Genomic DNA, 27,048 nt, shown 5'->3' with positions numbered 1-27,048 from the left:
CTTCTCAGGCCAGGTGTCCCACAGCAAAGCAAAGAATTGAAGTGAAGAAGCAAGAGTCCCTTCCCCTCCCCTCTCGCCTGCTCCCTTTTGTTTGTATTTGAGGCATTTCCAAAAACCAAATGCAAAATTAGGTTTGGATATAAAAAGCTAGATGACTACCCCAGTTCAGAACCGTGTTTCATCAGAGGAGACCTGGCACAGGCAGGACATGAATTGCCCCTCATCTACAGGGACACAGTGACAGAAGTCCAAGTCACACTTAAAAGTCATTTGCGATCTCCGAGCAAAAGCACAGCTAGCTTAACTGTCAAATGAGGCAATTTGACCAGACTGGCTATCACGTGGCATCCAGTCAGGAAGGCTAGCTTCAAGGCTCAGCTGGGAAGACTCGCCCTCTCCGCTAAGGCAGATGCAGGAAGGAAAGTCTATCATACTCTGGCACTAACCTTCTGATACAAAAAAGAACTGCATTGAGAGTAAAGCAGATCAATAAAGTGAAAATTTTTACCATACTTGTGGGACAAATTAATATTCAATAGTTTAAAATTTATGTACGCTATAAAACACTGTGGCCAACTATAGTCCTAAACAAATAAACCGAAGACAGTCCTGTGAGGATATTAAATTTGAGAGTAAGCCCAGTGAATTACTAAATCCTGAGAGCCCATAATCTGCCTGTCCATTATATAGTTTTTTCCAGGTCACCTAGACAAGGATATTTCTTGTTTCAGGGAGGCTCTGAAACACTTTTTTTTTTTTTAAAGGCTTTAAGAAATTATGACTCAAAGATTTTAAACTCTAATGTTACAGGCAAAGCTTCATTTTTATGGAATATAGAAACACTCTGCTCTTCCACTTCTAATAGCTCATTAAGGGAAGCCACTCCCAAACCGTGTCCCTGCAGCATTTCCAGATAGCGGGACGCAGCTCTCTCAATCCTTGTGAATACCATACAGGAGGGATGAGCTTCATGTCTTGCACTTCTGGCATTCCACTTATTCTAGGAATCGGGGTGATCTGTGATTTGATACCAGGATGATTATCCTGTTCTGCCTTGGTTATTTGAGGGTGTTGCTATAAGCTGTTCTCTCTCTTTAAAAGACAAAACTTTTCAAATTCCATCTTATTGGCTTCTATGGATGTTATATTCATTTCAGCAACTACAGAGGCAGAGGTCCCTCCTTCTGTGAATCTGTCTGGGTATTGCAAATATTAACAACTTCTTCCAACTCTTGTTTCGGTGTTGTCCCATTTCTAACATTCTCTTCCTACATCCCAATAACATCAAAGGTGCCTTAACTTGCCAACAACTTTGCTTTGCAGATCCAGAATTTAGCAAATTTTTCAGCCTCAGGAACACCAGACAATATGGTAAATATTTCATTAGAAAGTACACCACCTTCAATGATCTGCAGACATTCTGTTAGAGTGTTGTTAATTTTATAGGACAGTTCAAATTGTGCTTTCTTTCTTTTTTTTTTTCAAATTGTGCTTTCTTTTATTCATCTTCTTTTTCCATATTCTTTCAGAATGAAATATTAATTTCCCGTTATTTTTCTTTTTAAGTTCCATAGGAACTTTCCCCTTAGGTTTCTACCATTCTTCTAGTTGTCTCCCTCAATCCTCTGCTGTGATCTTCTTCTTAATATTTGGATTAGTTTGGGTACCATTTGGGACTCTACTTGCATTTACAGTTTGGTCACCAGATTGAATTTTGGGAGCTGTCTTATTGAGAAAATGGTTCCAGGGAAGAGACTTTTTCAACTTGTAGTCCAAATTCTGTGCTTTTTGTTATTAGCTGTTGGTGCATTTATCCCCATTGGTGCCATTTGCTGTTAATTTAGGGGTGCTTGGAATGACTGAATTAAAATTGCCAACTGTCAAATTATGACTTTGGCTTAAGGCTTTTGATTTTTTGCAGGGCACATGATATCCGAGACCTAAAACAGGTTTAGGGGATTTCTGATCTTGCTTAATGTTTGGGTGTCTGTTGCTATAGCTTCCCTGAAGCACATTGGGACATGTCGAGGGTTTGGTTCGCTTTACTTTTTTGTTCAGTGACAGTGTGTGACTAACTTAATTTCACTTAGTCTTTCATACTTACCCTTATTAACCTGTATATCCTTTATGTCCTTGACTACTGGTTTCTTTGATGCTTGAGTCCTACTAAGGGTCTGAACATAATGAGAGGGAGCTGTCTTTGGGAGTTTTTCTCCTGGTCTTACAAGATTTGGTCCTCTCGAGAGTTGTTGTGACTTTACTGGTGGAATCCTAATTTTTTTTTTCCTAAAGATTTTATTTATTTATTTGAGAGAGTGAGAGAGAGCACATGAGAGGGGGGAGGGTCAGAGGGAGAAGCAGCTCCCTGCCGATCAGGGAGCCCGATGCGGGACTCGATCCCGGGACTCCAGGATCATGACCTGAGCCGAAGGCAGTCGCTTAACCAACTGAGCCACCCAGGCGCCCGGTGGAATCCTAATTTGTGTTTATTTAGCCAATTGCTTAACTCTTTCAGAACAGCACTATTCCCTGAACTTTTGCCCAAGGCTTGTTTAGGAGAAAATCTGCTCTTGGTTTGATTATAAGGGTTAGTCTTTGGCTTATCTATTGTCCATAATTCAGGGATTTGGCTTCCTTTCAGAGTCTGAGAACTTTGGGGGCAAGTCTCTTTTTGTTTATCTCTTTTAGAAAGCCATCCAAGAATTCATTTTCAACATGGTTATTGTCCACAGAGTTTGCACATTTAACATTTCCTTGATCTGCTACCTGCTGTTTTGCAGTTTTCAATTCCTATATATTAAGTGACCCCACAGTTTTTCTGGACAGTTCTCCAGTAATGAATGACCCAGCTTCATGCTGTTCTTGATTATTGCTGGAAGGTTTCCAGTTTAAGTTAGAAGAAATACATCCTGAAGTCAGCCTTTTGCCCAGAAGTTTTGGTGGGTCCAACTTTGGCTTCTGGATCCTGTGATACTGGCAGATCCAATGCTGTTGGGTCTTAGAGTTCTGATAGGCAAAGCAACATGATTAGTAATATCTTTTTTGGATATAATAATAGATTTAGAAGGTAGATGATTCAGACCATTACTCTTAGCTTTTAGATAAGGCTTGGTGTTTTGGCACTTCAGTTTTTCCTTGGTTGCGAGGTACTCCTGGAGTTTTCTCTGCCACTCTTTAGCAGCTGTGATGGCCCCGGTGGCACCATGACTCCTACATGACAGTTTTTCTTCCACTTTTTAAAAAAAATTAATTGTTTAGTGTATCTTCCACAGTACCATCAGAAGGATCTTCCTGAAAAACATTTGATCCTTAGTTTAAGAACCAAGTTCAATGATAGAACAGAATCAAAAGTTGTTAGTTTTGATGGATAGAACAAGTTTAAAAGGGACACCTGAAATGAACCTTGATAAAAACAATGGAATATTACTCAGCCATCAGAAAGGATGAATACCCACATTTGCATCGACATGGTTGGAACTGGAGGCGATTATGCTAAGTGAAATAAGTCAAGCAGAGAAAGATAATTATCATGCAATTTCACTCATATATGGAACATAATGAATAGCGTGGAGGACCACAGGGGAAGGGAAGGGAAACTGAATGGGAGGAAATCATAGAAGGAGACAAACCATGAGAGACTCTGGACTCCGGGAACCAAACTGAGGGTTACAGAAGGGGTGGGGGTGGGAGGTTGGGGTAACTGGGTGATGGGTATTAAGGAGGGCACATGTGGTGATGAGCACTGGGTGTTATATGCAACTAATGAATCGTTGAACACTACATCAAAAACTAATAATGTACTATATGCTGACTAATTGAACATAATAATTAAAAAAATAAAATAAAATAAAATACCTGAAAAAACAAAACAAATCAAAACAAAAGCCCTGTGTCTGGTGCCCAGTAGCCTACAAAACAAACTTGTAAATCTTTGTATGACATCAAATGTTCAATATCTATTCCATCTTGGTCTTCTGATTTTTCTTGTACAGAAACCCTGTCCCTCACATGCCATATCAGCATGCCTTGATAACTTGAACATATCATTTCCTCTCCCCTCTGCCCACATTCCTTTTTCTAGAGGTTGTGTAAATGGGCTCTTACTAACACTTCCAGGCCCAGATGCAATGTGGCTTCCTTGTTGAGTGAACTCATACACTCATGTAAAGTCACTGTTTAGTGCCTCCTATTTCCTGTTACATTTTTTGTGAAAGTCAAAATCTTTATAATGGGCAGTGGGACCCTACATTATTCTTTACAGTTTTCCTGTCTTCTCCACACCTTTGACCTCATGATCTTGTCTTAAAGCTTTTTCTCCAGTTATTCCCTCTGCCTTCAGTGACCTTAATGCAGATATCCACTTGGCTATCTTCTTCACATCCTTTGACAGTTGCTTAAATGACATCTTTTCAATGAGGCCTATCATGACCACTATATTTAAAATTGCAATTGTCCTACCAATCAGCTTTATGCTATATATTTTTCATAGTATTTATCATCTTATAAAAAACTACATAGCTTATTTATTTGACTTATTTTTAAATTACTATACCTATCCAATAGAATGTAAGTCCCATGATGGCAAAGATTTTGTCTGTTTATTTTTCCATTGATATGTACCAAACATCTAGAATGGTGTCTGTATAATAAATATTTATTAACTAAGTGAAAAATAAATCTTGAGCAAGTTACTTAGCCTCTTTAACCTCTACTTCCTTGTATTTAAAACAGAGGTCATAAGAATTCCTAAGTGAGAAAGCTATTGTGATTAATAAATGAGATAATGCATGCAAAGCAGCATAGTGTCTGACTCATCATACTCAATTAATAATGTTAACTCCCATTATTAATGATTTTACTATTTTCTGGGTTTTTAAGATTCAAAACCTTAATTCATAACTATCAAGCTTACAGAAATGAAAAAAGAAAAGTTAAGGAGAGGAACCCAGGAAGAATATTTGTAGGTGGAATTCATTATATAGTTATATATTTTTTAATTCCAGAAAAATGATAAATTACATTTTATAATATAGAAGTAATACATGAAATATAAAACATTAAAAAAGTATATCCTAGAAATCTCAATAATTCTCTTTATGAAAGCAATATAAAGGATGAAATTTATCAATTTTTCATTTATCAGAACTGTTAGTTTTACACCGTTTTTACCAAACGTCACCTTATAATAAATAAAGTGTTGTTAAAATTTAGGACATTCTTAACTTCTAAAGAATAGATCAAATTGATACACATAGTTTTTTTAAAAATAAAAGCAAATGCTATTGATGGAGGCAAAAAGAAATTCAGCAATTTCTTGCCCTAACCTTCTGCATGGCCAACAATACTCACTGAGGCTTTAATTATATATATTTAGAGCTGTTCTGGTGCTTGCCTTTATGTATCTAACATATATGCTTATACTGCTATTTTTTAATTCATCAAATGAAGATTATTTTGTTGTCTTTGGTCTGTGATATATCAGCTTTACTTTATTTCTCCACCTCCAACTCTTTCACCCCTTTCTTTCTTCTAATTCTTTTAAAAATTTTCAATTGATTATCCTTGTTAGTTGCTTTTAACTACTGAAATTTCTAATTTGTTTAATCAATGTAATTATTATCTTTTGAATTTCCCTCTTGTGAGATGAGCTTGTTATTGTCTCTCTGCTTCTTTACCTTGACTTTCACTTTAAAGCTGATAATATGTATATTCTATGTGTCAAACATAATTAAATGCCTTGTGTTTTCTCTGTAGCTTGATTGACAAAGTTGAAAATTGGTGAATATTGGTTAATTAATATGATTGTGTAACTGCTGTTTAATTCAGACCCTAGGGTGTAGGGTTTTTTTTTTTTTCCTCTTTAGGTTTTTTAATGTCATAGCAGCAGTGCCATTCCAAACTGAATATTCCTAGTGTCAACAGCAAATGTATTTTTAATTTTTACATTCTTCTAACTCTTAAAATCAAGCTGATGTTGTGTTCACTTCCTTTTGTGCAATGACCGTATTTTGTAACATTATAATCAACAACCGATATTTTTGGATTGAATTTGGTTTTGCTTGTTGATAAAACTATATGTTCTAATATATTTTAGATGACAAGAGAGTCAGTTCCTAAAAGTCAATTTACCATAGAGTTTTAATTGACAGAATTTCAACTTGTCCCCATAGCAATTATTATTTTTTTTAAAGTTAATGGCCACTGCCACGGTTCCCTACTGCTGCTGTTGGAGAACAACTGCTGAAGGGAAGTTGAGAATTAAGACCACAAGAAACTACAGGTCTTGGTTTTTATTCTCATTTTCTGAAGTCCATATGTAGATAATTTCCTTGAGAAGACATTTCTATGCAAGGAGATGTTCAGTGATTTTCAGTTAATGAAAATTTTTAGTAATTTTATATAATATGGAAATCTAGATTTTATTCCATTTTCTCTCTCCTGCTTTGAGACTTTGCACCAGTGTTTCTCAATACCTCCACTGACTGGTGAAAAATATGATGCTATTCTGATACTTGTTTCTTAGGGGGATCCATTTGTCTGTTGTTGTTTTAGTGTTTTCTGTCTAAAAGTGTTTAAACATTTTTTTTTTGTCTTTAATGTGTAACACTCTAAATTAATTTGCCTTTGTGTGGCTTTTTTAAATTTCATTTTTCTTGGATACTTAGTGCTTAGTGAGCTTCTTGCCCTTTTATAGAATTTCCCTTCTGCTGTGGACATTTTTGTGTCAGCAGTGGTGTTTTTGTTTTTCACCAAAAGCACTTTCTTATACTCTCTTCCTCTTTCCCAATTCTCATCCCTCCTGTTAGCAAGTTAGAACTTCTGCAATCTTGAACATATTGAGACTCTCTGAAGATTCTCAATCACACACACACATGCGCGTGCGCACACACACATACACGTACACCTTATGATAACATTATTTGCCTTTGCAGATAGATTTTCTCTTTGTTTATCTTGGCCTTTCTTTCTGGACCCTTATACTTCCTTAAATCTAATTTTTTTAAGAATGAGGTAATAGGAATTTTGACTGGAAACTGTTACTAGACAGAACTTGGCAACAGATAGCTCTTTCTCTAGTGTCAGGTGTTATAGTGTTATAATAAATCTCATAAATAATATGAGATGGGTATATTCACATTAACTGCTTTATTTGTATCCTGAGAATGTATTTACATTCTAAGCAATATTTTGTGTTAGGATGAGGGCCTTATTTCCATTCTTTTAGTAGATTGTCTGTTCCTGTGTGTAGGTTATGTGCGTATGTACACATGGGTTTGTAGGAGAGAACTTAATTAATCCTAAATTTCAGAACCATATTTTACCCTTGTTTTCTTTATAGGATCATAATGAATATTTTAAATTGAAAATCTCTGTTCTCATTTTTCTTCTGTAGATGTCTAGAAGAAAGAGAATTTCATTTGTGTGTGTGTGTGTGTGTGTGTGTGTGTGAAAGAGAAAGATCTGGAGAGAAGGGGATGTCTGTGTGTTATTAACACCTCCCTTCAACAGTACCATTAGTCTTCTTTTTCTGGAACTATTAAAATAAATTGTGAATATTTTATAACAAAATTAAACACAGTAGTTTCTCATTAGATGGTACAGAAAATGTACAGTGGCATAAGGAAGATTTTTGAAAATTTACTTTCCATACAGCTCATATAATTACATTTAATGCAAAGAAGAAATTATCTGTCATTTTTTTCCTCCGATTATGTTGAATTGCCAGGAGTGTTTCTAATTAAACAAAGATCATGGAAACAGCAACACCCCAATCTATTATTTATGCAAACATTTGTAGAGCAGAAAATTATAAACTAACATATAAAGTTTTACAAATATTGTCTAACTCATGTTTACATATGAGTATTAGATTTTGTGAAAATATTGTTAGCACATATAATTAAAGATCAGCTTTACTACTTGGCATTGGAAGTGAAAATAGACAAGAGTAAGTTATTCTTTGTAATTATCTTTTTTTTTCAATTTTTCATTAAAAAAATAGTTCAGGTAAGTGCATTTCAAGTGTTAAGCCATGATAGTTAATTTTAATGACTTCTGATAGAAAGTTATTTGAGTCTGACTACTCTGAATTGCTATATTTCTTTTTGAAATGTATGTTTCAGATTTTAGTTTAATTTCTAAATTATGGAATCATGAAATTGTTTTTATATTCATTGGATGTGTTTTTGAGATATTTTTCTTAGAAATTGCTTAAGGAGCTAGACTGAAAATTGTAACTATAACACAAGTTTATAATTTTGACAGCTGAAATATTGCTTTATTGTTAATCAAAAGGAGTATCATGGGAAAATATTCCATAATACCTTAAATATAATCTGAGTAATACCTAATCACTATATAGAGGTCTAAAGAAATTTGAAAAGATACCTAATAAACGTTTTTATAATTGAGCTAATCTGGGTGGAGAATTTTTTGGGGGGGTGGGGCCAAATATTAAGTGATACTAATTTCTCCTTTCCATGTCTTAAATTAATTAAAATATTTGAAGCAATGACCCAAAGTTTCAGAATTTCAAGAGACTAAAATAATTCATAATATTATTAAAAATAAAATTCCATTTATTTTCTCCTCAAGACAAAAAATAAGACATTATCCAATATTACTTGCACTAGTTTCTTATTTCTCCCCTAGTGATCTTTTCCTCTTTTTTTTTCAACAATCTAAATAATGGAAACTACCCCTCTGCCTACCATCTTAGTGAGGCTCTGAACTAGAAAGTTCAGTCAGAGTCACCTTGTTGCCTTTCAAGATGGAGGTGATTTGGTCCCAATGCCGTTCATGAATATAGATGCAAAATTCTCAACAAAATTTTAGCAAATCAAACGTAACTTTTATATATTTCTATAAGTATATAATTTTAAAACTTTTAACTTTGAATAACTTAAATATATTTATGTAAATAAATTTTGAATATAAAAATACACCATGATGAGTGACACTTATTTTGGGTATGAAAGTGTGGCTTAATATTTGAAAACCAATCAATATAACACATCATAAACAGACTAAAAAGAAAAAAGCATGATATCAATTGACATATAAAAAAACATTTGACAAAATTCATTCATGGTTTAAAAACTCTTAGTACACTAAGAATAGAGAACCTCCTTAATATAAAAAATATCTACAGCTAACTTCATGTTTAATGATGAAAGACTGAATGATTCCTCTCTAAGATCAGGAACAGGTCAAGGATGTCTGCTTTTGGCACTCTTATTCACGTAAATCCAGAATTTCTAGCCACTGCAATAAGAAAAAAAAAAAAAAAGAAATACAAGGAAAATAGATTGGAAAAGAGAAGAATAAAACTGTTTGCAGATAACATGATTGTGTATGTAGACAATCCCAAGGAATCTACAGAAAAGAGAAAAAAAAAAAACCTCTTAGATTTAAGTCATTGGATTCAAGATCAATGCATGAAAGTCAATTGCATTTCTGTATATTGAAAATAAACAGTGGGAAAAAAATAAAAAATGCAATATTATTTCCAATTATTCCAAAGAAAATAAAATAATTGTGTAGAAATCTAACAAAACATCTACCAGGAATTGTATGCTAAAAACTATCAAATGGTGATGAAAGAAATGAGAGACAATATTTGAAGATACTACCATGTTTGTGCTACAGTAATCAAGACTGTGTGGTATTGCCAGAAGGAGAGACATATAAATCAATGGAATCAAATAGAAAACTCAAAAACAGATCCAAATATGCCTACTTAACCTTTGACAAAGGAACAAAGCAATTAAATGAAGGTAGTGTTTCTTGTCAAAAAAAATGGTGCTCGAAAAATTGGACATCTACAGACAAAAAAATGAATTTCAATGTAAAACTCACATTTTATATAAAAATTAACTAAAACTAGATCATGGACTTAAAGTAAAATGTAAGCCTATAAAACTTTAAGAAAAAAATACAGAAAAATATCTTTAGGGCTTAAACCAAAGTGAAGAGTTTTAGATATGATGCCAAAAGGATAATCCAGGGGCACCTGAGTGGCTCAGTTAGTTAAGCGGTTGCCTTCGGCTCAGGTCATGATCCCAGGGTCCTGGGATCGAGCCCTGCATCGGGCTCCCTGCTCAGCAGAGAGCCTGCTTCTCCCTTTCCCTCTGCCTGCCACTCTGCCTACTTGTGCTCTCTCTCTGTCAAATAAATAAATAAATAAATAAATAAGGATAATCCATAAAAGAAAAATTGATAATTCACCTCACTAAATTCAAAAACTTTTGGTCTGTGAAAAGCTCTAAGAGGATGAAAAGTCAAGCAGCAGACTTGGAGAATACATTTGTTACTTTTATAGTCAACAAACACCTTTTATCTCTATCATGTAAAGAATTCTCAAAAATCAACATTGAAAAAACAATACAATTAGAAAATGGGCAAAAGATATGCATAGGCATTTTACCAAAGAAGACATACAGATGGTAAATTAGCACATGAAAAGATATTAAATTCATTACCAGTAGGAAAATGCAAATTAAAACCACAATAATATATTACTATATACTAATCAGAATGGCTAAAATGAAAAACAGTGATAAAACTAAATGCTGGTGAGAGTGTGGAAAAATTGGATCACTAATACTTGAGAATTTAGAGTGGCCCAGCTCCTCAGAAAAATAATTTAGCAGTTCCTTTTAAAACTAAAAATTGCCTTAACAAATGACCCAGCAATTTCATGTCTGGGCACTTATTCCAGAGAAATGAAAATGTATTTTCACCCATAAACTTACCATAAATATTCATAGCAGGCTTATTTTTAATAGTTTGAAACTTGAAATTCCCCAAATGTTCTTCAATGTGTCAATGGTTCAACAACTGTGGTGTATCCACACCATGGAATTCTATTTGGCAAAAAAAGAAACAAACTATTGACATACGCAATGACTTTAATGAGCCTCAAGAAAATTATGTGGGGTGAAAAAGCCAATATCAAAAGGATACATATTGCATGATTCCATTTATGTAACACTCATGAAATAACATGGAGAACTGGTTAGTGGTTACCAGAGTTTAGGGAAAGAAGTAGGGCTGGGGGTGGCTATAAAAGTGTAGCCTGAAGGAAATCTGTGATGATACAGATGAGTATCTTGATTGTGGGGGTGGTTAGAGCAAGCTAACCTTGTCATAAAATTGCATAGACTAAATACACACACACACACACACACACACAATTGAGTCCATGTATAATTGGTGAGATCTGAATAAGATCTATGAATTGTACCAACATCAATTTCCTAGTTTTGTTGCTGTCCTCAGCTTAGCAAGATGTTAAAAGAAGGAATGCCCTGGATAAAGTGGTGCACAGGATCTTCCTTTATATTTCTTTGCAACTTTCAATGAAATCTGTTTATTTTAAAATAAAAAAGACATTATTTGAGCCACTTGGAATTCATCTTCATATAAGGTGTGAGATAGGGATCTGACTTAGTTTCCTATAGTTGCCATAACAAATTATTATAAACTGGGTGATTTATTTATTTTTTATTTTTTTAAAGTATTATTTATTTATCCATGAGAGTCAGAGAGAGAGAGAGAGGCAGAGGCAGAGGGAGAAACAGGCTCCCTGCCCAGCAGGGAGCCCAATGCAGGACTCGATCCCAGAACCCTGGGATCATGACCTGAGCTGAAGGCAGACGCTCAACCATCTGAGCCACCCAGGCGCCCCAAACTGGGTGATTTAAAGCAACAGAAATTTGTTCTCTCACAGTTATGGAGGTTAGAAGTCTGAAATCAAGGCAGTTCCAGGGTTGATTCCTTCTGGAGGCTATCAGGGAGAATCTCTTCCTTGCTTCTTTCCCAGCTTCTGGTGGTTTTGGGCAATCCTTGGTGTTCCTTTACCGCTGCCTCACACCAGTCTGCTTCCATTGTCATGTGGCATTCTCCCTATGTCTGTGTGTCTCTGTGTTCAAATAACCCTTCTGTTACGAGGACAGCAGTTATTGGAATAGAGCCTACCCTAATCCAGTGTGACCTCATCTTAACTTGATTACACTTGCAAAGACTATTTCCAACTAAGGTTGCAGTTTCAGGTACTGGAGGTAAACTATATTCTAAGAATTGGTAATCCAGAAGAAATGACATCAAATTAGTTTCTCAACTTTTAAAATCTCTTATCACCTGGCCAATATTTTCAGTTTTTCACTTCTATCAAATGGCTATCTTGGATATATTTTTTTGCCATTTGATAGCATATTCATTTTAGCCACCATTGTAAGTTACATTTTTGCTCATAGTGATGTCCCACATGACTTCTAGCTTTTCTAATTTGATAGATCTTTTAATATACAGATTATGAAACATTCTCTGAAATTTGCAACCGAACTTTATTTTCTCCAAAACATTTTTGTAATTGTAATTAGTATTTTGGTTTTGTATTCTGTTGTTCTCAAAAATGCCTCACCCTGGGGCACCTGGGTGGCTCAGTCCTTAAGCGACTGCCTTCGGCTCAGGTCATGATCCCAGGGTCCTGGGATTGAGCCCCACATCGGGCTCCCTGCTTGACAGGAAGCCTGCTTCTCCCTCTTCCACTCCCCCTCCTTCTGTTCCCTCTCTCGCTGTGTCTCTCTCCGTCAAATAAATAAATAAAATCTTAAAAAAAAATGCCTCACCCAGTTTTGCTCCATGATTAGAATATAGGCTCATGAGGTCTGTGTTCATGTTGATATCTGCATCCATGTTTATGTATGTATTTTTCCCTCCAAGGGGAAACATGGCTATACAAATAAAACAGTATTAAATAATTAATTATGAAAATGTATCTTTAAAATAAATAGGTAAATGAGATAACTGACATGTGGGCACTGTGATCCAATTGTGCCTCAAATGTAAACTCTGAATAGATGCTTATCTTCATAAAAAGCAACAGTAAATACAATCTGAATTATAATTGCATAGTATTACCTGTTTTATTAAGATAAAAATTTAAAAAAAATGTAAGAATGGAGATAGAGGATATTACTTTATTTCTTATACTGTGGTTTCCAAGTTGCAGTTGTTTGCAGAGAAATGGTAATAAAAATAGCTTTTATATAACAAAGTGGAACTAGTCAACAAAAATGAGAGACTCTGGTGCTTCGATGTCTATTCCCTCTCTTTCTTTCCTCTACGGTCTTCATAGTCATTTCCTTGGCCTGAGAAAGTGCTGCATTTTCCCTTCAGTTTTCTCATTCCTTTTACTTGGGATCTTGAGTTACCTCACTTTCTGGTAAGTTTACCCAACAGAACCTGCAGAAATACTCTGTAAGGTATTATTTTTAGAATGTTGATTATATACAATTTAACTAATTGCAATTTTAGTTGACCATTTTTGATTCTTGTGACTTTGATATTTCCCTTAATGCCATTTTAATTTCATTATATTTGTTATATTTTGGCTGTCTTTATTGCTTGTTTTATATCCTATGTTAATTACTTTGTTTCTCTTCTAAACTAATTTTCTCCTTCACTACTCAAGGGAATTTTCTCTCTTACACAGTACAGGAAAAATCAACAACTTTTCCAAAATATAAACTCTGGCTTCAAGGAAGAATAATTCAATTCACTACAAAAATATATGTGTGGTAATCATTATATATTTACAAAGCAACATGCAAGGCACTCATTCAGTTTCAAAAAACAGATAAGGGATAGTTATTGACCTTTCTGGAGCTTATAGACAAATCAAATGCATAAGAAGTATACATTTAGTTGTATTAGAGAGTAAAATGAAGAAATAAGAAAGTTTTAGAGGCATAATGTTCAGAAGATGGAGGGGAGGGACTCCTGGGTAGCACAGTCAGTTAAGCATCCAACTCTGGTTTCATCTCAGATCATGATCTCAGGATCGTAAGATTAAGCCCCACATGCGGCTCCACACTCAGCAACGTGTTCACTTAAGACTCTCTCCCTCTCCCTTGCTTCTCCCCACAGTGCTCTTGCTCTCTCTCTAAAATAAATAAATAAAATCTAAAAAAAAAAAAAAAAGATGGAAAACAGACAGAGAAAGGATCAAAAAATATTTAGGCACATATGAATATTAGGCACATAGCCATTTCAATAGGCCTAAAACAAAAGAAAGTTCTAACACATAACATAATTGAGTTTTTCCAAAGACTGCCTCTGTCATCAATCAATTTTGGTTCCTGAGAAAGTGATTCTACTTCCTTAAACTTTAGCTAAAAATGAGTCATAAAGACCACCTACCTTATAAAGCTGTTCTGAAATTTAAGTGAAAGCCATGCAAAGAACCTTGAAAATTTTATACACTGTGTGTTCCAAAATTTGTCTTTCTTTTTCCTTTTTCACATTTTTGGCACAAAATTTGGTGTGGTCATCATAGGGTTAATGCCAGTATGAACAAAGATAAGCATCCTACAAATTTCAGCAAAATAAACCCAGCAATATATCAAATACAGTATATTGTGATTAAGTAGGATTCATCTCAGACATGCAAGGATGGATAGACTTATTAGATAATCTACCTATATAATTTTCCTTATTCAAAATTAAAGGAGGGAAATATGTATGATTAGAGATATGTTGTGGAAAAGGCCTTTATAGACAATCAATACCCATTTATCATAAAAATGTTTAGCAAACTAAAGATAGTAGAACACTTCTCAGAGCTAATGAAGAACAACATAGTATTTAATGCTGAAACCTTGGAAGCATATCCTTTAAAAGCAAAGAATGGGAACAAATGTCTCTTCCTACCACATTCAACATTACATCTGAGGCCTTAGCCAATTCAGGGAGATGAAGATAAGAAATATAGTATAGGGACCGGAGGGAAGGAACAATGATAATATACTAGCACATTAAGGGAGTAGATAAGATTTTAAGGAGTTTCTTGACTGCAAAATCATTTTGCCATTAATTACATCCCTATTCACTAGATAAAAAAGAGTAAGAAAATATTATTTTAAAAGTATAACATGTATAATATGATGTATATAGAAATGCATTTGACAATAGATGTCCAAGTTCTTTATGGAGAAGAACTTTTTAAAATTTATTAATAGTATAAAAGATGATATAAGCAAATGAATAGACACAAAAAATATTCATTACTACAAAAATGTCGATTCTCTCTAAAGGATCAATTCATTGCAATTCTTTCAAAATCTCAATTTTTTTTGGTGGAACTTGACAAGCTGGTAGGAAAATATATATGAACTAGTAAAGACTCAATGACAGGTGAGACAATTGTAAGGAAGAACAAAGAGGAAATTGATGCAAGGGCTCATGTTAAGACATCCCATAAGGCAATGGTAATTTGAGACACTGGAATTTTGCTGTGGTGAAGACAAATAATCAACACCACAGAAAAGCCCAGATATGGAACAACATGTCTCTGAACACTATATATGACAGAGGTAGATTACAAATCAGTGAAGAAAGAACAAGTTGGGGCACCGGGTGGCTCAGTTGGCTAATCATCTGGCTCTTGGCTTCAGCTCAGGTCCTAGGATCTCAGGGTCCTAGGATTGAGCCCTGTGTTGGGCTCTGTGCTCTGAGGGGAGTCTGCTTGAGATTCTCTCCCTCTCCCTCTGCCCCTCCTCCTGCACTCTCTCTCTCTCTCAAATAAATAAATGAACCTTAAAAAAAAAAGAAAAAATCAACAAGTAATGCTAAAGATAGTTTTCCTTTTTAAAAAGTGAATCTTTACTTCACATCATATACAAAATTTCTGGGTCTTAAATAGTTCTATGTAAGAAAACAAAAAAAAAATAGTAGAGAATATGAATATTATTCATGACTGAAGGGTATGGAATATTTATTAATGTATCTGAAAACAGAAAACATATAGAAAAAGTATGATAATTTGATTATATTAATATTGATTGTTTTGTCTGAAAAGATAGCATTAAAAAGAGTGAAAGTCAAGTTCTAGGCTGGAAGAATATATTTGAAATGCATATAACTGACAGAGAATTAGTACCTAGACTTCAAAATACCCTCCTATCAATCAAAAATAAGACGGAAAAATACTAAATTTTAAGAGTGGCAAAATATATAAACTGATTTTATTGAGGAGGTTGTAGAACCTATAAATATATGAAAAGAATTTCAACTTCTTCAGAAGTTATGGATATGTAAAATTTAACTACAATTAAATATCCATCATGCCCCTAAACTAGACAGTAATTTAAATGTTTGCCAATAATGGTGTGGTAAGGATGTAGAGAAATAGGAAATCCCATATATTGCTGCTGGTGGATGTGGAAGTTTTTACAGCCATTTTGGGGAGCAATTTGGAAATGCTTATGGAGTTAAATATGTGCATACCTTATGACCTCCATACCCTATGGCTCAAGTATATAACATAAAGAAACTCTTCCACAAGTGTAGAAGAAAAAAATATATAGAAATAACTTTTGTATCAGAATTTTTTGCTAGTGCAAAACAACATTAACAATAATAAAATCCCAAACCAATGCATTTGGTAAAGTCATCCAGTGGAAATCTGAAAATGGTGGACTTGATTTGCATTTATTAAGTTGATAAACCTGAAGCATAGGAAGTTGAAATAAGGGAATTTTCAGGAAGGCATATAGTGTAGGGTACTATTTATATGAAAAATTATGCACATTATTTAGAGACATGTACATAAGTAGCAAATTTATAATATACATGGGAATAATAAAAATTGAATTAAGGATTATGGTTATCTCTGGCAGGAGTGGGCAATAGTGGGGGTGAATGTGAACTAGGATTTCAGCTGTGCTTATAAAGGTTTATTTCTTAGTCTGAGTAGTGGTGACCCATTGTTTATATTGTTTTATAATAATATATCATATATCATAATATGTATAACATATATATGATAACACATGTCATATATAATGATTATTTATATAATTCCCTTCCTCATGCCTGAAATGTTTCAAAATAAATAATACGTAACACTTAATGAAGGTAGGAGGCAGTGAAGGAGAGTATTGCCAAAGAGTAAACCACAGATTATGGTAATTTGAAATGATGTAGCAGACAATGGATTTGAAATGCACACTAAAGTGATAACTGGCCAATCCTATACACTTAAATGGTGTGTTTGAGCCATAGCTCAAATCTTTTACATTCTACTTCCTATGCTATATCCCTTATCAAATATAAATATTTACATGCCCTTTTAGTAGCTTGACCATTCCATATATATATATATGTATATATATATATATATATATATATATATATATATATATATATATATATATATATATATTTTTTTTTTTTTAACCAGGCAAAGCCCAGGGAATTTTGGAGATTCCAGGTATAATTGGGTCTGACTTTGCTTTCCAGGCAGTCACACAGTAGTTGCAATAAAACTGTTTTGCCTCCCAAATGATCAGTTAAATCTTCTTTAAATATCCAGCATTTGAACACATGAAAATGTGCCATATCACTTTATATCCAGGTAAGGCTATGTCACTTTATCTCCAGATAAGACTCCTATCATGCAACCATTGCTAATCATTTCAAACTGGAGAAGAGAAGCACTTGGTTTTTCAGCCCTGCAATATTCCAAGGTTGACTCTGTCAACTTTGCCTCCCTTAACAATATAAAGGAATCCCTTAAGAGTGTTGTAATTTCCTTTACTTCACAGAATGACTAGCTGTACTCTGACTTCTCTGTTTTATAGGATTTTGCTAAACACAGAACAAAACAGCCAATACGCATCAATACTCTTAATCTATTCTTACATTCATCTTAGTGGTATAGCCTGATGATTCAGTCTGCTATTCAAAATAAGGAAGGTGCCTCTTCTCGGGACGATGTCGATAGGCATTCAGAATGGTCCAGCATTTGACAACCATCATAGGTTATCCTATAATACAGTCTCTAACAAAAATAGGTTGTCCTGAACCCCTGGTAATAGAATCATTTATCTTTATACCAAGAAGGTTGGGAAAGCACCAAAATTCTCATGTGGCACGTGCCCAGGCTGATTTCGAGGAGTTTGTGCTGTGAGACCTACAGTTCTTAAGAGGTTGTCTAAAATGAAACAAACAAACAAACAAACAAACAAAAACATGTCAGCAGGGTCTATGATGATTCCGTGTGTGTTAAATGTGTTCATGATGGAATCAAGCATGCTTTCCTCATTGAGGAGCAGAAAATCATTGTGAAAGTGTTGAAGCATAAGCACAGAATCAGCTAAATAAATATATGAAATGTTTTTTGAGTAACAACAACAACAACAACAAAATAGTAAAAGAAAAACAAAAAAGGAAGGTGAAAGTTTGACCAAATAGTCTGCCAATGCATTCCAAGGGTCACCAGGTTTCCAAATGAAATTTCCAATTAATATTTGTTAGTCTTTATTATTTACCTCCCAGCCTTTCCATTCAGTCAATTCCACATTTATGCAGCATCATAGAAATAGGTACCAAATTCTGTATCACTTAGGAAACAGAAAACAGAAATAATATGGGCTTAAATTATTTTTTCTCTCACATAGCACTATTTGAAAAACCAGCAGTTCAGAGCTACTTCTGGGGAAAAGCAGATCCCAACTGGCATGGGACCTCCATAGTACTTCAGGAACCCAGACATCTTCTCTCTTTCTCCTCCTCCATGATTAGCATGAGGTCCTAACTTTAGAGTCACAAGAAGTCACCTGTAATTCCATCTATAATGCCCACATGCCATGCAGCGGAAAGGAGGACAGTCAACAGGCTAACTGTCCTCTATTTAAGAAATCCCCAAAAGTCTCAGTTAGCAACTTTTACCTACATCTATATGACTACATTCCGCTGAAAGGGAAGCAGAGATCTGTAATAATTTAGCTGGGCTGCCTAGAATAAAGTTGCATTTCTGCCATTCTGATATTTATTAAAGTTTTAACTCCTTATCAGGGCTATTTCTCTTTTATCAATTGATTCCCCAAGATATTTTCTGTTCTTGCAGAATAACTTAAGTGTCATCATGGTGGGTTGAAGAGGAGCAGTTCATTGTTTTGCTAACCTTGAGGCTTTCACTCACCTCTCTCTACATCCCTCATACACCTGGTCACAGGGCATCCCATAGATGTTGGCTATACAAGTGTTTTATGCTCTGGGTGCTGTCAAAGTTCTGGGGTTTGCCTTCAAGTGACTTAGCATCATCTTGGTTGTTTCTGAAGCTTGACTGCTTTCTCATTCAGTTCTTGGTAAATCAATTCAACCTGCCACCATCTGCAGGACCACATGGCAGGCCCTCTGGCTCACAGTGGGAATATGCAGGAATGCTTGTATCCTTTCAAAATGATGGAAAAGCTGAGCAATAGAAACTCTAGCCTCTTATCTAAAAATGTGCTGCTGTATTTTTTAATGTGCTGCAGTTAAGCCATTGTTTTTGACTTAAGAACAATCTCCTGTCAAAGACCAAAGTGCATAGCAGTATACTAAACATCCATTATTTATGAGTTCCCTCTTGCATCCTATAGGAGCTTTTTTTTCACTGAATACTCACCTTCTTTGGATTCACCCTTAAGGACAACAGCAAAATAATTTGTTATATGTTTCTCTTCCCTCTCTCCTGTACTTTTCCTACCTTCCTTCTGGAAACAAAAGAATTATCTACTTTTCCTTCCTGTAAATTGGTAACTTGTTGACAACATATTCTAATTCTTTTTCACTGTATTTGTAATTGCTTTCTCTTCTCCAGTGTAATAAATCACATGGCTTAAACTTAGTGAAAGAAGGATAGCAAATGAATTCATTTTATGGAGAAAAAAAATTGTTTAACATTTTTTAATATCTAATAGTACTGGCCCTTGGCCTTTGGAGACTCCTGTATATGTAGACATTCATTTATCCTCAACTCATCATTCTCTCAAATCTCATAAGAAGAAATAATATAAGTCCTGTCTGCTCAGGTCTTCATTATCGCTTAAAATGTTTGCTGACTCAGTAGTCCATAGAATGCCAGTGTATTTTCTTCAGCCTGGTTATGTTGCCTGCAGAAGGTAGAAGTCAACTTTGGTTTCAATGTCTACTGCTTCTTCAAGGGACTATAAATGAGTGAACTTTTACACAATGGATTGAAGGAAGCAATAGAAAGGTGATTCTTTTCTGAGTAGCGACTGGTTCTTTCATACAGCACCTGAAAAGACATATCTCTTGCTATTACAAATAATATGAACCTTTCAGTCTATTTCCTGTCCACTTATGACAATTTCTTCTTATCTTAAAAGAAGATTCTTTCATCATCTCCTGGCTTTCAGTTCAGTCATTCCTTATATTGACTAACAGTGAATGATGATTTGTCAAAATTGCCTCTCTAGTATTTTCTCATTTTGGTCTCAGTCATCAAAGCATTATATCAGTGTGTAAGGTATATCAAACTAACACACATCACTCTTATTAGCTTTTCAGCTTGAAATCCTATCCTTACATATTAGTTAACACTCATAAAGCATTTGTAACAAGACGACACTGTTCTTTGTGCTTTATCTGTATTTATCCCATGTAATACTTATAACAACCCTACTAATATCTTTATCTTACAGAGTGAAAGACTGAGGAAGAGAGAAGTTTAAGTAACTTTTTAAAAGTCTCATGGTTAGAAAGTGGTGACTAACCATCTAACCAGGATTCAATCCAAGCAACCTGGCCCAGAATCTGTGTTTAAACAGTAACTATACTGCCGTTCTCAGGTCGATCACTGAATCTGATAAGTTATATTGCCTAATCAAATAAAGTTGTTGAACTTGAAAATTAGTGTATAAGACCCTGGAAGGATGCATTTGCCAAATAAGTTCTATTCGGAAATGGAAAGAATCATTTTTGAATGGTTTACTTCAAACAACAAACCTCTGTATTTCCATGCATCACTGGATTTTCCTTAAAAATATATGACAGAGATAGGTTCAGAAAACTTCAAGATAAAAATGTATTTATCAGTCTTGAAAACATCACAATGATTGTTGACCTGTGAGCAGATTCTAGGAAGTGATATAGCTAAAATCTGCTTAAGTTATAAATGATAGGAGAGTATGTACCAACAACTTGATGAGAGGGAAAACCAGAAAGAAATGGTTATATCAGTAATTAAAGAGACAAGAATATTTTATAAACAATTGTAAGGAGAAATTATAGACTTCTCAGAGAATAAGGGGAATTAATACCACTAAGGAAGAAATTAGATATAGGACAGAATGTATATAAGTGATGGAGACAAATCTGCAAAGAGAGAATCTATTGGTATTCTGAGCTACAGCAAAATGTCAGTGTCTACTGATTAGCAATTCTTTCAAGATAATTAAAAGTGGAAAGATTACAGAGTTTTCTTAATGGCATGATGGGAGATGATTCAAGTGAGAAACAATTTTGGCGTGTGCAATGGAAGAGTGAAAGTTGTCAAGGCACCGAAAGCAGGGAGCATTAGGGTATTTACTTTTCTGAATGGTATGATAGGAGATACAATAGTCTTCCCTTATGCATAGAGGTTTATGCTCTAAGGCCCTCAGTGGTGGCCTGAAACCACAGAGAGTATGGAATCCTATATTATTGTTTTTTTTCCTATACATATATAAAGTTTAGTTATAAATTAGGCACAGCAAGGAATTAGCAACAATAACTAGTAAGATAGAACAATTATAACAACATTCTATAATAAAAGTTATGTGAATGCAGTGTCTTTCTCTCTCAAAGTATCTTACTGTACTGTTACTTACCTTCGTCTTCTTGTGAGGATGTTTGAGATGATACAATGAATGCCTGCATGAGGAGCTGAAGTGAGATGAATGACAGAGACACTGTGATGTAGTGTTAGGCTACTGTGGACCTTCTGATGACACATTAGAAGGAGAATCATCTGCTTCCAGACTGTGGTTGACTTCGGGTACCTGAAACCGTTGAAAGGGAAACCACAGATAAGGGGTAGAGGGCCTGCAGCTATTCGAATGAGAAACATCTTGGGAGGATGGCAGAGAAAGACTGAAAGTCACAAACGTCCTGAAATCAGAAAGCATTTAGTTTTCTCTTTGGGAAAGTGGAGGGGCAAATATAGCAAGTGACAGAGATACAAAGATGAATTTCACCTAATATCACATTTTTATTATAAACATTTCAGTTAGTAGAATTGATTGCAATTTTAGTGTCCAAAAGCAATTAGAGACAAATAAATGTCAAATTGAAAGTAATGCAACTAATGCGAACGGATGTGATTTTTCAGTGCTATAGAAAACTACAGTTGACCCTTGAATAACATGGGTTTGAACTGCGTGGGTTCACTTACATGTGGATTTATTTTCTTTAATGTTAAAAAGTGTATTTTTCTAAAAGATCACACAAAAGCTGAGAAAAGAAAGATGTCAACTAGCGCACATCAAAATCTGGACTGAGGAAGGACAGAAAGCTGCTGAAAGATCCTGGCAGCTGGAGCAAACTGCAGAGATCAAGACGGCCGCTGGCCAAACCGAGCCAGCAGCCACGTTCATAAACCCCACAGAGGTGCTGCAGTGACAGCGAACTGCTGGCCCCAATCTTCTCTCCTTCTCAGAAAGGGAAAAGCAGGAACTCACTCTTTAGACGTGGTCTTGGGGTTTCCTCTTCCTTCATGGCCTTCTCCCAATCTCTGTCACTGAATTCCTCAATGACCACAGTCGACACTCATGCAGGCAATGTAGGCCGATTCCGAGTCTCTATGGTTTGAGCGGGGAGTGTAAAAACTCTGCATGCCACAGTGTATGTTGTGTTTTGTGTGTGTTGAATGTGTATGTGGATATTCTTTTGAATCCCTTCTGGAGCTTGAAGGGAGAAGCTGTTAGTGTCTATTCTGCGTCTTCCTACAAATGCTACAGTTGCCATCAAAGACGTGCAAGTTGGCTGAGGGACAAATTTCAAAGCCAACTGCTGTACATACCTTGTCGGCCTCCTGTTTCACCAGGTCCTGGTGTTGCAAGGTGTCCAACAGCAGCTTGGCGGCGCCCTCGAAAATGAGCCACTGACATTTCTGGAAGTCTCTAAGTGCTCCTGGTACTCACCCAAGTCCAGCCTCGCAGTGGGGGTCACCAGGGTTGGGGGAGAAGCAGTGGTGGTGGAGGCGGGAGCTACACCTGCTTTCTGGCTGCCTCACCTCATCAATGGGGCCACGGGGCTGTGGCTGGGGTTCCAGTGGGCCTTGGAGGTCCCAGGCCACTCCTGCCCTACTGGTTGTCAGCTGTGATGCTCCTCACCGGCCACATGGTTCTTTCAGTAGTTAGGTTTTGGGTGACTCCAAGTTACACTGGGATTTTTGCCTGTATCGCCTGGCGCCCCTAAGCCCACACTGTTCAAAGGTCAGCCATACTCGGTAGGCGGTGTGCTACAGTTCTAGTCTATGCACATGTAACGGAAGAATCATCATGACAATTTATCTTCTTTGTCATCCAGTATCATTAAGTTAGCTTTCTTTCCTGTACTTTTGTGTAATGGTACTTTTTCGCCAATATGAATCTTCATCTAAAAACCACAATTAGACTTTTGTTGAATTCCTAAATAAGTAATGACTTCGATGAAGTTGGGAAATTCTTTTAAAGACTTTTGAGGAAGACATGCCTTCTCAGAATGATTTGGCTTGGGCTTTGGGTAATTGTTTTTTTTTTAATTCTTTATTTTAAAAAAGTGGGAGGGTCATGGGACAAACAGTGTTCTCATTCTTAAATTCCCTAATTTCATAGAAAAAAATTCTCAGGTATTTAACCAATAGTCTTGTGGCTGATCCTCTATTGACTTGGTACAAATTAGCAAGATAGCTACTATTTTCCTCTTTTGTTTCCACAGGCTCTGAATAAACCACTACAAGTCTCTTCTTAGCAATTGGGAAGCCAGTTCCCAACTCACTAGTGTGAATGGCTATCTGAGTTTTAGATGGACCTGGAATGTCCTTTGATCACCAGTCTTATTGTTGTCCTCTACAACTATTATTGCTTAGCAAAATCTTTGGTATAGTTTGTAAATGTCCTTCACTATTCCTTTTTTGGAGGGCAGGGAGAGGTGTTACCCTGCCAAAAGGGGTCATCCCAACATAAAAAGGGAGTATGTTTATGTGTTTACTAATCACTGAGAAATTTTCATTTAGCAGAAAACAGTGCTATAATACTTTAACATTGGCAAATAGAAATCTAATATTTAAACAAAATTATAGAAAATGGTGCTAAAAACTTACCTATAGGTTAAGGTTTAGCATGCTCTCGTGATTCCATCAGGTGCCAAGGTCTTAACAAACAAACTCCGCTAAGAGTAAGTAAACCAACTGAGGGTTCGAGAGGGGAGGGGGTGGGGGGATGGGTTAGCCTGGTGATGGGTATTAAAGAGGGCACATACTGAACGGAGCACTGGATGTTATACACAAACAATTAATCATGGAACGCTACATCAAAAACTAATGATGTAACGTATGGTGATTAACATAACATAATTTAAAAAAAAAAAGAAGAGCAAGTAAACCAGATTAGTCTCACTATGTTTGTTACTTTCCAAATCCCCAAAGATCACAGTTGACAACAAGGAAGGAAATTGGGACTGGCAGTAGAGAATGTTAGCATTTTATTTAGAGCTTATGATCTTCCAGATGTTGTCAAGGTTGAAGTTTTCTTCTTTATTTCTTACTGTAAATCTAGGAAGTCAGCATTATTATTACCAATATTATCCTATTTTACAAACACCTACAGATTATATAAATCATGCGAGGTGAGATAAGTCCTTTGATTCTAGCCTCACTGCTGAGGTATACAACCAACAAAATCTTGTTGGTTTTGTTCATATCTTGACCAAAATACAAGTATTAAGGTGTATAATATTTATAGTTTAGAATATCTTTATATCTAGAGTATCCATATGTCTACTATATAATAGAAAAGATAAATAAAAAATGTGGTATAATCATACAATGGAATTCTGTACAGCAAAGACAGTTACAACAGTGTGGATGCATCTTACAAAAAATATGTTGAGTGAAATAAACTAGATATTATATATATTCTATTCCACTTAAGTGAAGGAAATGAGTATCATTTGTGATGTTAGAAGTCAGGGTAGTGTAACTCAAGGGAAAAAGGGCTTCATAATGACTAAAATGGATATGAGTAATGTTTCTCGAGATACTAGCAATGTTCTGTTTCTTGATTTTGTTACATACATGGGTTCATATATATATGTATATATATATATAGAGAGAGAGAGAGAGAGAGAGAGAGAGAGAGAGAGGGGAATATCATTTATTGCTTTAGGAGGTATCTGTTCTCTTTCATAACAGTATTTTAATAAACAAAAGTTTCTAATTTATCAAATTTACCAAACTTTTTTTTTTTATTATTATGGTAAGCATCTTTGTATTCTGTTTAAAGAAATTTTGCTTATTCCATGGTCAGGAAGATATCCTCATATACTTTCCCCTAAAGCATTTTTAAGATACCTTCCACTTTGCAATCTATAATCCTTCTGAGCTGCACGGATATATGCATACATATATGTGTATAGTATGTTATAGATGTCAATATATATTTTTAGTAAGTGTCACTTTTGTCCTGAGCCAGGGTGGATCTGCTTCTATACATATTTTGTTGTAATTTGTGCCAATACCATACTATCTTTTTAACACAAGGTTAAATAGGTGTGACTATTTGGTATTACAAATTCCTTCAGCTATACTCTTCTCTAAGTTTAACGTGTCTTTTTTGGTTCTTTTCACTTTTAAAATAATTTTAAAATCTTTAAAATTCAGTTGTAAATTTCCAGTTGTAGAGCTTGAATAAATTTTGATTGCTATTGAACTGCATCTATAGATTATATTTGGAAAGTCAACATCTATAAAATATTGAAACTTCCAATTATGTATTTAGTTCTTCTTTAATTTGTCCTAGCAATGTTCTATACTTATCAGTGTGAAGATCTTATACAATTTTAGATTTATTCCTAGGAATTTATCATATGTAATGCTATATTGTTTTAAAGATTTATTTAGTAGAGAAAGAGAGAGAAAGAAGGAGCAGGGCGAGGAGCAGAGAGGGAAGAGCAGAGGGAGAGGGAGAAGGAGAGGGACAAGCCGACTCCACGCTGAGCTCAGAGCATAATACAAGGCTTGATCCCACGACCCTGAGATCACAACCTGAGCTGAAACCAAGAGCCAGACACTTAACCAACTGACTTACCCAGGCGTCCCCATATGTAATCATATTTTAAATAATATTTAAACTCTGATTTTCATATTATTTGTTCCTGGTGAACAGAAATTCTATTGATTTTGTATACTGAATTTGTATCCAATATTTATGTCTTTTACTTATATTTCTTACCTGAATATAGTGATGAGGATCTCTACCACAATATCGACAAATGTGGGCATTTTTGTTTCATTCCCAAACTCAAAGAAATCATTTACTATTTCATCATTGCACATGATTGCCATTTTTGGTATAAAGTAATAGCTTAAAGAAATTATCTTCTATGTTTGGTTCACTAAATAAATTTTTAAAAAATAGAGGTTGAATTTTATCAAAAGTTTGATTTGCAGCTATGAAGAAAATCATATCAATTTTCTGCTTTTTTTTTTCAGTGATAAGCTGCCCTTGCATTTCTGAAACAACCCTAGTTTGATTATGATGTGTTATCTTTCATATGTATATCTTGATTTTGCTTGCTTATATCTTGTTAATGGGTTTGTTTCTTTGGTTGGTGTGTGTGTGTGTGTGTGTGTGTGCTTGTGTGCATGTACTTTATCTTTTTGACATCCATGAGATCTGTAGTGGTTTCCCTCTTTCATTTCTCCTTTTCTTAGTTAACCTGGCTAGAGGCTTACTGATTTTATTGACCTTTCCAATGAACCAAATTTTGGTTTCATTGATTTTCTCTAATTGATTTCTTGCATTCAATTGCAATGATTTCTACTTTAATTCTTATTATTTCTTTTCTTCTGCTTACTTTGATTTTAATTTGTTCTTCTTTTCTAGTTTTCTAGGTTGGAAGCTTAGATTATTAATATTAGATCTGTCTTCTTTTCTAATATATGTATTTGGTTCAATAAATTTCCCTGTAAGCACTCCTGTTGCTTCCATAAACTTTTAGTTGTATTTCATTTTC

General features: G+C 35.1%; 1 pseudogene; it reads right to left on the bottom strand.

Moving 5' to 3' along the window:
* Positions 1–775: 775 nt before the first annotated feature.
* Positions 776–22,940, bottom strand: LOC123848848 (cytoskeleton-associated protein 2-like; annotated as a pseudogene).
* Positions 22,941–27,048: the final 4,108 nt, after the last annotated feature.

The sequence above is a fragment of the Mirounga angustirostris genome, unplaced genomic scaffold (assembly GCF_029215605.1).
Source record: "Mirounga angustirostris isolate CCGP_5_RB_7025 unplaced genomic scaffold, mMirAng1.0.hap1 SCAF_2, whole genome shotgun sequence".
In the NCBI taxonomy this organism is placed as follows: domain Eukaryota; kingdom Metazoa; phylum Chordata; class Mammalia; order Carnivora; family Phocidae; genus Mirounga; species Mirounga angustirostris.
Note: the sequence above shows the minus strand (reverse complement) of the source record. Positions and strands in the feature narration are given on the sequence as shown.